Raw genomic sequence first — 13,677 nt, forward strand, 5'->3', positions numbered from 1 at the left:
ATTTCAAAAAAAAAACTGCTGCACAAAATAAAAACAAGACATGTAATGAAAATGCATGAAATAACCATTCATAACTCAAAAATATTAAAATATCCAAGGCAGTTCCAAATAACCAGACATGGTAAACTCAAAACAGTGAAAATAAAAACACAAAACCAGTCACTGTAAACTCAAAACAGTGAGAATAAATCAATAAAAACACAAAAAGGTTCAGGTTTCCTAATTTAATGCCCCAATCAACAATGAGGAAGAGAGAAAGAGAATTCAGAAGAGAGCGTAAGGAGAATGAAGTGAATAGGTCTTAATAAAGGGGAAAAAAAAACGTTCAGGTTTCCTAATTTAATGCCCCAATCAACAATTTCCTAATTCAATGCTCCAATTAACCAATTTCCTAATTCAATGCACCAATCAAGCAATTTCCTTATTCGATGCTCCAATCAGCCAAAAAAAAACGTTTAGGTTTCCAGGAAATCCGCTATTTCCGCTTCAGTGTCCATAGCCGCTATGGCTTTCGCGGCCGCGACGTCGCGGCGTCGCGATCGCGCCAGCCCTAAAATCCGCTACGTTATAACGACATAGCGCCGTTATAACCGCTATTTGATTACACTGTTTGGTAGGAAGAATTGTTCATTGATAATCTTCCATGGCTACTTCCACGACCACGACCTCAATTGTAACCACGACCTTGACCACGAAAATTATGATTATGTGTTGCTACATTCACTTCAAGGAATGGAGCACTCATGGTAAGTAGACTCATGATATTTCATAAGAAACTCATTGTTTTGTTCAGTCATGAGAAGACAAGAGACTAACTCAGAATTTTTTGAAACTCTTTTTTTGATATTGTTTCTGGACCACGTTAGATGCATGAAAATTGGAAAATGTTTTTTTTTTTTAAAACATATTTGCATCATATACCTTTTCTCCACACAACTTTAGTTAAGAAGTGATTCTAAATAGAGTAGAGTGGTACTCGCTTACGAGTTTTTGGCAAAATAATAGTTTTTTATGGCTGAACCTCTCTCATATTTTTCCAAAGATCAAGTGGGTTTTTAATTGTAAGGTATTCAATTTTCAACCCTTCATATGAAGGACATAGCCTTAACTTTGACTTATAGCTAGATGCAGTATTTTCTTCTTTGATGGCTATCTTCAAGACCATATGCATCTAACACCCAAGACAAATAATTTTTCCCGGTAATATCAAGAGTCATAAAGTCAAGTTTTGCAACGTTTGACCCTTTTTAAGAATACATAAATGTTTGATTCTCATAAAAGCAAATAAATTACTGTGAAACAAACATTTAAAAGAAATAATGAAAAAAATATGAGTAATAAAAGGATATAATTTTTTTTGATAAGCAATCACTTTATTAAAGCACAAGTAGTGCTAAAAAAGTACAGATACAAAAAGAACGGGAAAAAAGAAAAGAGAACTCAATGAGCAAGCTCATGAAAGTACAAGTTAGGAGAGTGAAGAGAACCCATTTAATGACCAATTTGTTCCAAACATGCTCTAGGCTCCAGGGACCATTCAAAGAACGAGCTGTGAAAGTCCTTTTCCAAGGAAGAAAGCCATTTCCAAGACCTCCATTTGATAGTATCCAAGGCATTGTTCCAATCCAGCACCTCATTTTTGAAAATCTTCAAATTTCTCCACTGCCAGAGGGACCAAACAGCAGCACTCATAAAAGGATATAATTTTTTGTTGCTTTGTTTTCCTACGAAATTTATTCTCATTTATTCTTTTTTCCTTTAAGCAATTAAGTGTTCATTGAGGGTTTATTGGAAGATTAATTTTTATTACAACCTCTCAAGTGGTATTTTCTTGATAGAATTTATTTTCTTTTCTTTGGTCAAGAATGAACGTTTCTGATACCGTCACAAATAATGAAGATATTTGTCTCACTAATTGTGCATCAATGCACACGATACTCAAGAATAAATTTTATTTCTCTTCTTTAGCAATGCAAAAAGCAAATGTTCGTAATATATCTTGTACTACAAATATTATTGAAGGCTTGGGAAGAGTCAAAATATTGTTTCCTAGATGAACACATTTAAACATTGATAATTCCTCTAAATCTCATAAAAACTTATTAAGTTTCAAATATATACGTCAAAACGGATACATGAGCCGATGAATGAAGAAAATGTTGAATATCTTTGTATCACAAGACTAATCTTTGAAGAAAATGCACATCTGGAAAATTATTTGTATTTTCTTCTGGTTTACACTCACATACATTAGTATAATTGAAACAAATACTATCGTAAACTAGAAGTTTACAGACTTTTCTATTTGACATAACCGATTAGATCATCCTTGTTCAATTATTATACGAAAAAAAATTAAAAAATATTTGTGGACATTCATTCAAGAGCTAGCGATTTTTCAATCCAATAAATTCATGTATCCTACTTTTTCTGATAATCTTTTCTTCAGAGGAAGAGAAAGATAGGAAAAAATGAGAGAAAGGTAAAGATTTGATAGATGATTTGATGGGTGAAGGGTCACTTTCGTCCCTATTGTTTCAGGCGTCGGACATTTTAGTCCCTATTCTATGGAAATGTAGCATGTAGTCCCTAAAGTTACAAAATGTCAATCACGTTAGTCCCTCGGTTGGCTTACGTTAGTGAACGTTAACGTCCATGCTGATTTGGCACGTTAATTGCCCCAATGGACTTGCTACATGGATTGGAACGTTGGGAAAAACTTACAAGCATCAATTTCTTCATTCTGCCTATATGAATAAGAACCCTAGAAGAGGGAAAAAAATCCCCAAATCAGAAAAGTTTCAATCTCTCCACTTTTCTTCTTCCAATCTCCAAATTTCTTGTCTCATCCAAGTCGCAACTGACATAGAATGTATGAAAAGTCGGAAGCTAGAGCAGAAACGAAGGGGGAGCAAGAATTCATCTGGTAGCTCGAACTCTGTTGTTGATCGGGGCCTCTACTGCAAATGAGGTGAAAGGGTGTCGTGAGGGTTTCTAGAACTAAATGGAACCCATGAATACATTTTTATGCTTGTTATCTACCTATGGTAAGTAAATGATTGACATGAACTTATAATCATGAGCTGTGTTTTTTGTGAATGTATAAATTTTATGGTTTTGTTCATTTTATGCAGTATCATGCATTAAATTGCAAATTCTTTCGCTGGGTTGATGAAGTGGAAGAAGAAATAGCACAATCTGAAAGAGTTGAGGAACTTGGTAAGAACAAGGAAGATGAATTGTAGCTGCCTGAGGATACTTTTTTGAAACGAGCTGATGCATGTCAAGGAATTGAAGACAAGTATGAGGTGATTCAAGGGTTGAGGCTGGTCAAGGAAGTTATGTTGAAGACAAATGAGATTTTGAGTGAACATATCAGGCTTCTGAACTACTATGACATAGGAATGGCTTTGGTTGTTTTAGTTTTGTTGACTGTGTTGCTCATGGTTGTCATTGTGAAGTAGGAGCTATAGTAGTTGTGGGGAGGGTATGTTTGATGTCTGGTGTAGTGTACTGAATAATTTAACTTGATGTTGCCAACATTCCATCAATGAATTTCATTTACATTTCAATCTATTGTTCACTATGTGAGTTACAAGAGTAATAATTAAGAAAAAACAACAATGGAACTTAAAAGATGGCTCATATTCTTAAATAACCATGCTTTTTATTGACAATAAAGATAAGTGGTCCATACATAATGTACTAGATATTATACCCGTGCGTTGCACGGGTTTACTTACAATATTTTTTAACATTATATATAAATTATTATAGTTTAAAATAAATAATCAAATATTTTTTAATTATAATTGTAAATAAGCTGTGTTAAGACATTTCAATAAATATTATTTTTTTGTATAAATAATTAATATTACTCAAATTTTATTATTGATATTTAATTATTAGCATACAAATGATTTTTAGAAATAAAAAAATTATGAAAAATTATTAAGTTAATTTGAAATATTTAAATTACGTAAAAAAATGTTAAGTGCTAGTGTCATGAAATAAATTTTAATATCATTTTTTATACTTTTGTTATGGAAATGAACACTCAAGAATGGTATAAGCCTCAAACCCTAGTAAAGCATGAGTCTAGTAATAGCCTAACCCTTTAGAATAAATGCCGAATGATCCTTTGCAATGATCATAAAGTCCCATTTTATAGAGGTTACATGAAACCTTAACTTTGCCACTAATGGAGCTTGTTGGGTCGTACCTCACTCGGCTCAACTCCCTTACATACATCAACCGCCCGTGGTGCTTGCCCTAAGGGGGTCCCTAATCTCCTAAGTCCTTTCTCTCGCCCCTAGCGAGTTCCTCTCTTTTAGGTCTTGTTCGTCCCTGGGCAAGTTCCTCTAGGGTGTTGGGGGCTCGCCCAATCCAACTTTTTATCAAGAAAGTCATTTGTTGTGACTTGTCAAGGTCAAGAAGAATAAATTAATTTTAAATTTTAGAATTATGATAAGTGATAACATAAATAGCTTAAAATATTATCAAGCGAATTTAAATTTATTTAACTTATTTGGTTTCTGAATGTTTTCTCAAAGCCGATAGCCAAGAGACTTATAATCTCTCGAGGTTCTACGATCACATTAAATGGATATGCCTCTCACAACGAACATTTATTCAACTTTGACCATTATTATTTTTCTCTATTATGCTTCCTTAAGTAATTTTTTTTACAACAAAAGATGAATATTATTAATAGCAAATGATTCATGAGAACAACCCTCTCATGGATAAGTAATTTTTACTAATATATCATAGATCAAAATTATTATTAGATATTTTTTCAATAGTGCACATATATGTTATAGTTAACTTTAAATTCATTTTAGCGGCGCATTTTAATTTTAAAACTATTTATCTACATTATTTATTAAAAATATTATTTTATTATTAACTAATTTTAATTTTCAATATTTGTCAAATGCAAAAATAAAGAAAATTTCAGTTTTTTTTAACAAAATTAATTTTTAATATTGACAATAAATTTTTTTAGTTTTAATTTGAGAATTATATGGTTTAATGCATTTAATACTCTTTGCTAATGAGTTTAATGCAAAAGCTCAAGTGAGCTTTACATATATATATAGATTCATTGTTGTTACATTTTGGTTGTCTTGCATTTTGTCCAAAACAACCTGATGTCGAAGCCGATGCTGTGACATTTACATTCGTGTAGCACAGGACATCAGTCCTTGACTTGGAGTGCTTATGTGTGCCATGGAAATCTGCTGAAGATTTTATTGTAGTTACTTACGGTTTAAGTAGCTGATTTATGGTTGACTAATGTGGGCTGGTTTAATTGTTGGAATAATCTCTGATTAAGGGATTGATTTCTATTGTGTTTATATTGATTGACTTGTGAGCGCAATCAACATTTATGGAAGATTGCATTCTGATTTGCTGCTGTTGGACTGTTGCTTCAGCTTTTGGAAAAACCTAGTGTGGCAATCAACGTTTATTGTTGTTGTTCTCACCAATCATTGTGGCAGTGGTTGAGAGAAAGTGAGAGGGGCTCCCATACCTAGGTTGATATACTAGGTAGAAATACAATGAGTAGATTAGGAAGAGAACTATGAGCTGTGGGTTCATGAGTGTCTGTAGTTCCTAACTCTTGAGATAGTGGATTTCCTTTCTTTGGGTACAAACCCTCCAGACGTAGGTGAAGTTTCACCGAACTGGGTAAACAACTTTGGTGTTGTGTCTTGTTTATTTTATGCTTTTACTCTTTACTGTTGTATGATTGTTAAAGCAGCTGCCATACGGGAACTAGAATTTCATTCATAATATGCCAAAAAGTGCACAAGTGGTCCATACATAAGCCATTAATAAAAAAACTAATATGGCAATAAAAAAAGTACACAACTGGTCCATAATATATTTGCCCTAATATTCCTTTCAAAAAATTACAGTCCCTTCATCATCATAAGCTTTCCAATCACCCTACAACTTCATGGATTTTGTGGAGACCTTGGTTGGATTGAAGGTGTTGGCATGAATGTCATAGGTCCTCTAGGAAAGTCATGTGTAACCGAACCCGGTGGTGGGGATCTTCGCATTTGGAATTGTGGGGGATGTGTTGTGGTGGAAGGTGAGCTAGTTTGACGGGTAGGCCTGAACACTGCTCCTCTCACAGGAGGTGCTCTATAAGCAGCAATAGAAAGTGGAGGATGCCTTCTTCAATTAATTATTGCAGCATCAACAGCAGGTGTAAGCCCATAAACAACCCTTGGTTGTGGTGGAGGTTCTCTTAAAGAAGCAACAACAACAGGAGCAAGTGGGGACCTCCTGAAGTTGCAGGAACATGCCTATAAATACCTCTTGGTTGCAGTGGTGGAGGTACTTTTGGAGAAGAAGCAACAGCTACAATTGGAGGCCTATAAACACCCCTTGGTTGCAGTGGTGGAGGTTCTCTTAGAGAAGAAGTAGCATCAGGAGCAAGTGGAGGCCTAGCCTCACACCTTATGGAATCCTGAGAAGGGCCCTGCAATTAGGTCAATTAGATGCAATTTATGGATATAAGAAATGCAAATTGGGATTGAGTGATTTAATCACCTCTGCACAGGTTGGGATTGTTGCATATCTTCTGTTAGTGCAGACTGAGAGACATTAATCTCAACATCTCGGGATTCAACATTTTTAAGTTTCATCATCTAGTGGTGGTACCCAATTATTGGGTCTTATTGGACAGCCATGGCTGTGACAATCTCTTGTGTTATGCCCCTCGCCTCCACATCTTGAGCAAGTATGACTCTCTTGCTTCTCCCTTCAGCAGCACCATGCTTCCTATTCTTGTCCAGTTTGACTCTCTTGCTCCTCCTCACCTCATTATTAGTTTCTTCACTGTCACCATCATTATTATTGTCTTCAGCAACTTGTTCCTCAACAACTGGTTCAATTGCTTCTTCAACAATTGCTTCAACAATAGACACTTCAACAACTGGTCCAGAAATAGGCTCTTCAACAAGTGGTTCTTCAATTGGATGCGCATAGTAAATCTCAATCTCATCATTGTCTTGCCTGGAATCTATGCATAAATCCAGTATATATGTTTCACGCAATAGTTGCCTCAGTTCAAAGGTTGCTAAAGTATGTGGATTACGCCACCAAATCTTCCCAAACTTGTCATAATCATGCGTTTTAGCCATATCTATGTCAAATACGTTTAAAGTATCACACTCAATCTCATCCCATATATTAATTACCACCACAATGAAGGTATGAAAAACGATAGAAAGGGGGGTTTGAATAGCGTTTTCAGAATAAAAACTTCCCACTTAAGATTTTAACAAATCTTTCGAAACACAAGTAAAGTGCTTAAGATAAGAGATGAGAAAAGCACACAAGGATTTTATCCTAGTTCACTTGATGAATCACTCAAGCTAGTCCAGTCCACCCGTGAAGGTGATTTCTTCCTTCTTAGAATGAAGGCAATTCACTAATCAGAGATTTGTTACAACTGCACTTGAAACCTACAAGTGACTAACAATACACTGACTTAGCTCACACTAAGATTCACTCTCTTAGTCTTCTCTAGGATCCGATCAACCTTGATCTCCTAAAGGTAAAAATAAACAATTGTTTAAAAGATATTGTTTACAATGAGATTGCTTCTGAAAAGCTTGAGTAAACACAATGAATTCGATGAAGAAAGATTTCTTAGAAGATTTGAATATTGCTTGCGTGTATGAGTTTCTTCAACAACATCTTTCAGTCTTCAGCCTCTATATATACTCCAAGGATTAGGGTTTGAACATGCATGGGAATGCTACCGTTGGAGGACAGTTCTGGGTTTTCCAGCTTCTGCTATGGTTGAGAATGTTAGGTTAGGTCGTTAGAATAGTACACTGCTTTTGTACTTTGGATAGTGACGCGACCTTTAACCTTGTTGACTTCTGATCGGAGGAAAGCTTTGTGTTTGAACATGTGAAGCTTGTTGACCAGAGTCAGAAGGAAGCATGGATCCTCTGACCGTTGTATCTTCTGATTCTGAACTCAGAGGAGAAGTATTTGGTCATGAGAGCCAGTTTGCTTCTAGACTTCAGAGTCTTCACTTTCCAGCTTCTGGAAGTCTTCTAAACCATCAGAGCTTCTGATCCTTCAGAGTGTCTGGGTTATCAGAATGTCTGGATCTTCAGAACTTCAAGTGAGCTGAGTCCATATTAGAGCTTGATTAACTTCAGATCTTCTGAAGCTTTTCTACTGTTCAGATTGAACATAGAGATTGCGAAAGCGTTGCTAGGGTTACTCTTTAAGCAAAGTGCTTCTGATTTGTGTGAGATTATGTCAAGGCCAGAGCCTGTTAAGAGCACACTCAGAAAACACGTTAGAGTATCATAATTGTTCATACTTAAACGTTAACTTGTAATCATCAAAACATAGAGTTGTACTACACGATCAAAACTTGATCTTACAATCTCCCCCTTTTTGATGATGACAAAACCAAGTATTTCGATGAACAATTATTAAACAATAAACTGAATTCACTCAGAGTATAAGGAATAGAAAAAGACTTATCCTGATGTGAATGGTTTATTTTGCTCATTCTGAATCCAAGTCACGGCTTGATTCTGAGCTTAGCTCCCCCTGAATCTAAGACTTAATGAAAACATTAGTGATATCTAGATTCTGAGCTAAATAATAGAAGAGTTCAGAGTGAAAACGCATGACATAGATGAAATGAAATAATCAGAGCGCATAAGTATTCAGAGTCATGAGCAGAGTAAGGTATCAGAGTCAACCAATATCACTTCAGAAGAAGTGAAATGTATTCCTTGTATTTGCCCAGTGACACATCTATGGTCATAAAAGTGGAACTCTTAAATTCTCCAAAAGAAAAGGAAATCACACTAACACAGCTTACACATAAAAAACTGGGTTATACTCCCCCTTTTTGTCATAAGTAAAAAGCTTGGGGTGTGAAAAACTTCGCTTGAAGTACAAGGTACTCCCCCTTAGCGAAGGTCTAAGCGTCAAAAAAATGGAGAAGGAATTAATGATGAAAAAGAAATTAGCGAATTAATGAAAGGAGTTAATGCATATGCAGAACGTTTACCACCGACCACAAGAGTAAAGAGAAGCTTCAGTTACCAATAACTTATCCTCGAGAAACTGCAAGAGCAATAACTTCTGGAGAGAGAGGGATGCTTATATAAAGCGATTAGGAACAAAGTAGGCTTCACATTAAGACTACTTCCGAATAACAAATGACATCATACATCGTTGCATTAGAGGAGCTCAGAAGGAAGGCTTTTGATGAAGATCTTTTCATCAATATTAGGCACCTAGAGGGTCCAATAACCATACATGAGCTGACTACAAAGCTGCGGGAGAAGGATCTTAGTCCAGAATTGGAAAAAGATCTAAAGGAGTTCCTTTGCTTCGTGGAGGAGATTCAAGATCTTTGCAAGCTGGAGCTGAATCTGCTGGAAGAGAAGGAAGCAGTGGAGAAAGATCTGGAGACGATGGAGGAGAGTCTGGAGAGGGATGAGATAAGCAACAAGCTCTGCAACATAGAGTACATACTCTATCGTCTGGAGAAGGATAGAGTAGAGCAGCGCCAAGAGTGTAGAAGAATGAGGAAGGATCCTCCATTCTAGAGTAATGCAGATGAGTGCTGATGTAATATGTAATGTGTAATGTTGAGTTATTATTAATAATTTTTTTTTCCATGTATGTGTTGTGTGAAATGCAAGAAGAAAAGTTGAATAAGTAATCACATAAAGCAATAATGAGACGTAAAACATAGAAGCAAATAACTAAAAGTTTATCAAACAAAGAAGAAAACGAGAGAGATCTTAAAACTAAGGTTTTTCAGTGTGACGAAGGAGTTCTTGAATAGCTTCATTCATGGTGAATAAGAGAGTCTCATGAGAATTAAGACGTTGTTCAAAAATAGCAAGTCTGGAAGGTCTTGGCTGAGTAGAACTGGATGGAATATCCTGAAGATTGTCTTGAGCAGAGTGAGGAGCTTGAGTGGAGTGTGAAGCAGCACTTGTGAAAGGCACGGGTGCAAGAACTTGACCTCTGAGAGCATCAGCTTCAGCCTGTAGCCTCTCAGCTTCTTTCAGAGCTTCTAACCTTGCATTCTCAAGTCGTTCAGCGTCTAGACGTGCAACCTCATCTTCTTGTTCTTTCTTCTTTCTAGCTTCCTCAATAGCAGCAAGTAACTCAACCCTTAGTTGTTGTTCATGCATAGCCACTCTTCTGTTGAAACGCTGCCTAGCAGCTTCAATCCTCTGATCCCTTTCAGCTGTGAGATGACTCATCAAGATAGGAACTTGAGCAATCATCCAATCACACAGATGATCCCATTCTTCAGCAACAGAGTCAGGGTTCTCATGAAGGTCAGTGTGACCTTGCACGTTGCGAACCATTAATGATGCTTCATAATTAAACACACTAATGCACTCAAGAAGGGAGTTGGGTTTAAGATATGTATAGGGAACAATTGAGAGATTAGTTTCAGGATAAGTGAGATGATTACTGCTATTTACTTCAGAAGCACCTTGAGGAGAACCAATATCTAGAGTTTGGATGTTTGAAGTGTTGATCTCAAGGTTAGGCTGAGAGGTCTCAACCTCAGGGTTTGGAGATTTAACTGAGGAATGGTTTGAGACCGAGTTTTCTGGTTGGACATTTTCTGGTTGTGTATGAAGGGGTGAGGGAAGTGCTGGTTGTACAGGAGGAGATGAAGAAAGTGCTGGTTGTACAGGAGGAGATGAAGGAGATGCTGCATTCAGAGGGACCACTGGAATAGGATGATCTGGATCAACTAGACGTTCTGGTCTAGGTCCAGGATATTTTATTGGGCTAGGAATGGTCTGATAGTGGTCAGGGATAGCAGACTCTTTCTGTTTCGCAATTTGAGGGTGAGGAGTCGGCAACATTTGTGGGAAAGGATGCAGAGGGACAAGGAGCAGTATTGTCTGTATCAGTTGTTCTGCGAGCAGGAGGATCAGATACTCTACGGACAGAGTGATCAGAGGTTCTGGGTTCATGGTAAGACTGGTCAGAAATGTTAGTTTCAGAGGCTTGTGGATTATATTGAATGGTAATAGGTGAGGTAGGTTCAGAGGGTTTGGGAGTCTGAAGGATATTCCAAAGAGGTGCTTCTTCATCAGAGGGTTGAAAGAATGAAGATCTAGGTGAGGTAGTGGGAGAGGTGTTTTGGTCAGCTGGTTGAGATTCTTGTATAGGAGAGAGTGGGGTGGCAGTGCGATTTAGAAGTGCAGAGATAGGTAGTGCATCAAATGAGTTTAAATCATCATCATTAAATGAAACAACAAACTTTCTTGATGATTTCACTGCAGATCGGGTAACCCTGGCAGGAGCCTCAGTTCTGGTTACCTCAACAGCTGATTCCACACGAGTTGGCTTCACCACAATTCTCACTTGCTTCTTCAACTTCTTTGGTGGAGGAGCATCATCATCATCACCATCAGATGGAGCATCTGGCTTAGAGGGTTCCTAATGTTTCCTCTTAGGCTTTTTGATCTTCTTCTTCTGTTCAACACCATCAGAGGGATCAGTCTCTTCAGAGGATTCCTCTACAATCATTCTTCTCATCTTCTTCTTCTTTGGAGGAGAATCAAATACTAGAGCTGATGGCAGAGTTCTGAAAAACTCATCCACATCTATTTCAAAACCTTGTTCCCTCAGATCAGCTAGATAGTGCAAGATAGCAACTGGGTCATCAACTTTGGACCATAGAGGGTAATCGTTCAGAGGGACTCTTCTCTGTCAGACTTCATCAGAGGTGTCTTCTTGAACATGTGCAACCTTTGTTTTAACCAATCCTATCTTTTTTATGGATGTGGGAGTGAAGACATCACCGATAACAGTCGTCAGATTCTCTATCAATTTGCTTTCCAAGAAGAGGTCTGAGAGCAATCTTCCAAAAGGAATGTATCTGATTGCAGATTTTGGAGAAGTAGTTGTTATGGACTTCTTGATGCACTCTTTGAGATAAGAGAACAGGAAGAAGGGAAGGCAGATTTTCTTGCTATCCTGAATGAAGAAAAGCATCACTTTCTGACAGAAATTGATGTAATCTGGGGAGCTTCCCTTTGGCCTTTGATTGATGTAGTGCAGAAGAATCTTGTGCCAAATCCTCAGCTTAGGATGAAGTTCTACCACTTTGCAGTCATTCTTGCCTGGCTGCCAGTTTGTGTAGAGAGCTTGGTTAACAGCTTCTTTGGTCTTGGGTTTCACCTTTGATTCCAACAGTTGGAATCTGTAGCTTGTACTGGTATCTTCACCCAGAAGATCAACGATTGATTTCTCCGTGATGATAATTCTTCTGCCAGCGATGTAGGAGACCACTTGGTTATCATCACAGTCGGCATGCTTCCAGAATTCCTTTACCAATTTGATGTAAACTGGACCAGGAAGCCTGTTGAAGTATTCTTCCCAGCCTTGAGCTTTTACTTCAGGACGAAGATCAAACCCGTTGGCAGCAATGTTGTCAAGATCAAATCTCCATTCAGCAAGAACTTGGAGTTCATCAGGAGAGTAGACACAAGTAACAGCACAACCCCTTTGTGCGAGAGGAATTATCTGACCCGTAGCTTGAATTTCTGGTTGATTTCGCTGAGTGGCAGTGCTCGATAGACTGGTAGCCTGACCCACCACCATGGTAGGAAATTTTCTTCCGTCAACAGTTTCACCTTTGGTGGATTTCACCATTTCTGAAGCGGTTGAAGGTTTGGGTAGAAAGAGAGGATGAAAGGAGAGAGAGAGAGATCGTGGGGATAAAGGTTTTTGCAAACAGGAGAGAGAGAGAGAGAGAGAGAGAGAGAGAGTAAAACAATAAGTGATGGAGAACGTGTGTGCGTAGTGGTTTTTGAAAATAACCGTTGTTGATTAAAAAATCAAAGTAAAATCAACGGTTAAAAATTAAAAACATCATTACAAACAGTTAATACACATATCACACGGTGGAGAGAAGCACATCTACACTCATTACGACAGATTGTCAGCACGGGCACAAGGAACGATGTATCATAGCTACTGACACACATTTACTGTCTCAGCTTCAGAGTAAGCACCAATGGGTACTTAACCTCTGATGGAGTTACCTTCTGAACTAGACATCTTCTGATAAAGAAGCATCATAGTCAGAGGTTCTGATCCATCTTCATGCTGGACAAAAGTCGATATTCAGATTTTTCAGAATGAAATTAAATCTATCCTCTGCTAAGGGCTTTGTAAAGATATCTGCCCATTGATGGTCAGTATCAACAAACTTCAGAAGAAGTACACCCTTCTGAACATAATCTCTAATGAAATGATACTTTACCTCAATGTGTTTTGCCCTTGAATGTAAGATAGGTTTCTTACTCAGTGAAATTGCAGCAGTGTTATCACAATAGATTGGGATGTTGCTTTCAAGGATTTGATAATCCTCTAGCTGATGTTTCATCCAGAGCATCTGAGTGCTGCAAATGGCTGCTGAGATGTATTCTGCCTCTGCAGTGGATAGTGCAATGGTTGATTATCTCTTGCTTGCCCATGAGACCAAGTTGCTTCCCAGAAATTGACAATTTCCAGAAGTGTTTTTCCTCTCAGTTCTGTCTCCAGCATAATCAGCATCACAATAACCTGAAAGCTTATACTCTGATGTTTTCTTATACATCAAGCCAAGGTTAGTGGTACCTTTCAGAT

The sequence above is a fragment of the Lotus japonicus genome, chromosome 1 (assembly GCF_012489685.1).
Source record: "Lotus japonicus ecotype B-129 chromosome 1, LjGifu_v1.2".
In the NCBI taxonomy this organism is placed as follows: Eukaryota; Viridiplantae; Streptophyta; class Magnoliopsida; order Fabales; family Fabaceae; genus Lotus; species Lotus japonicus.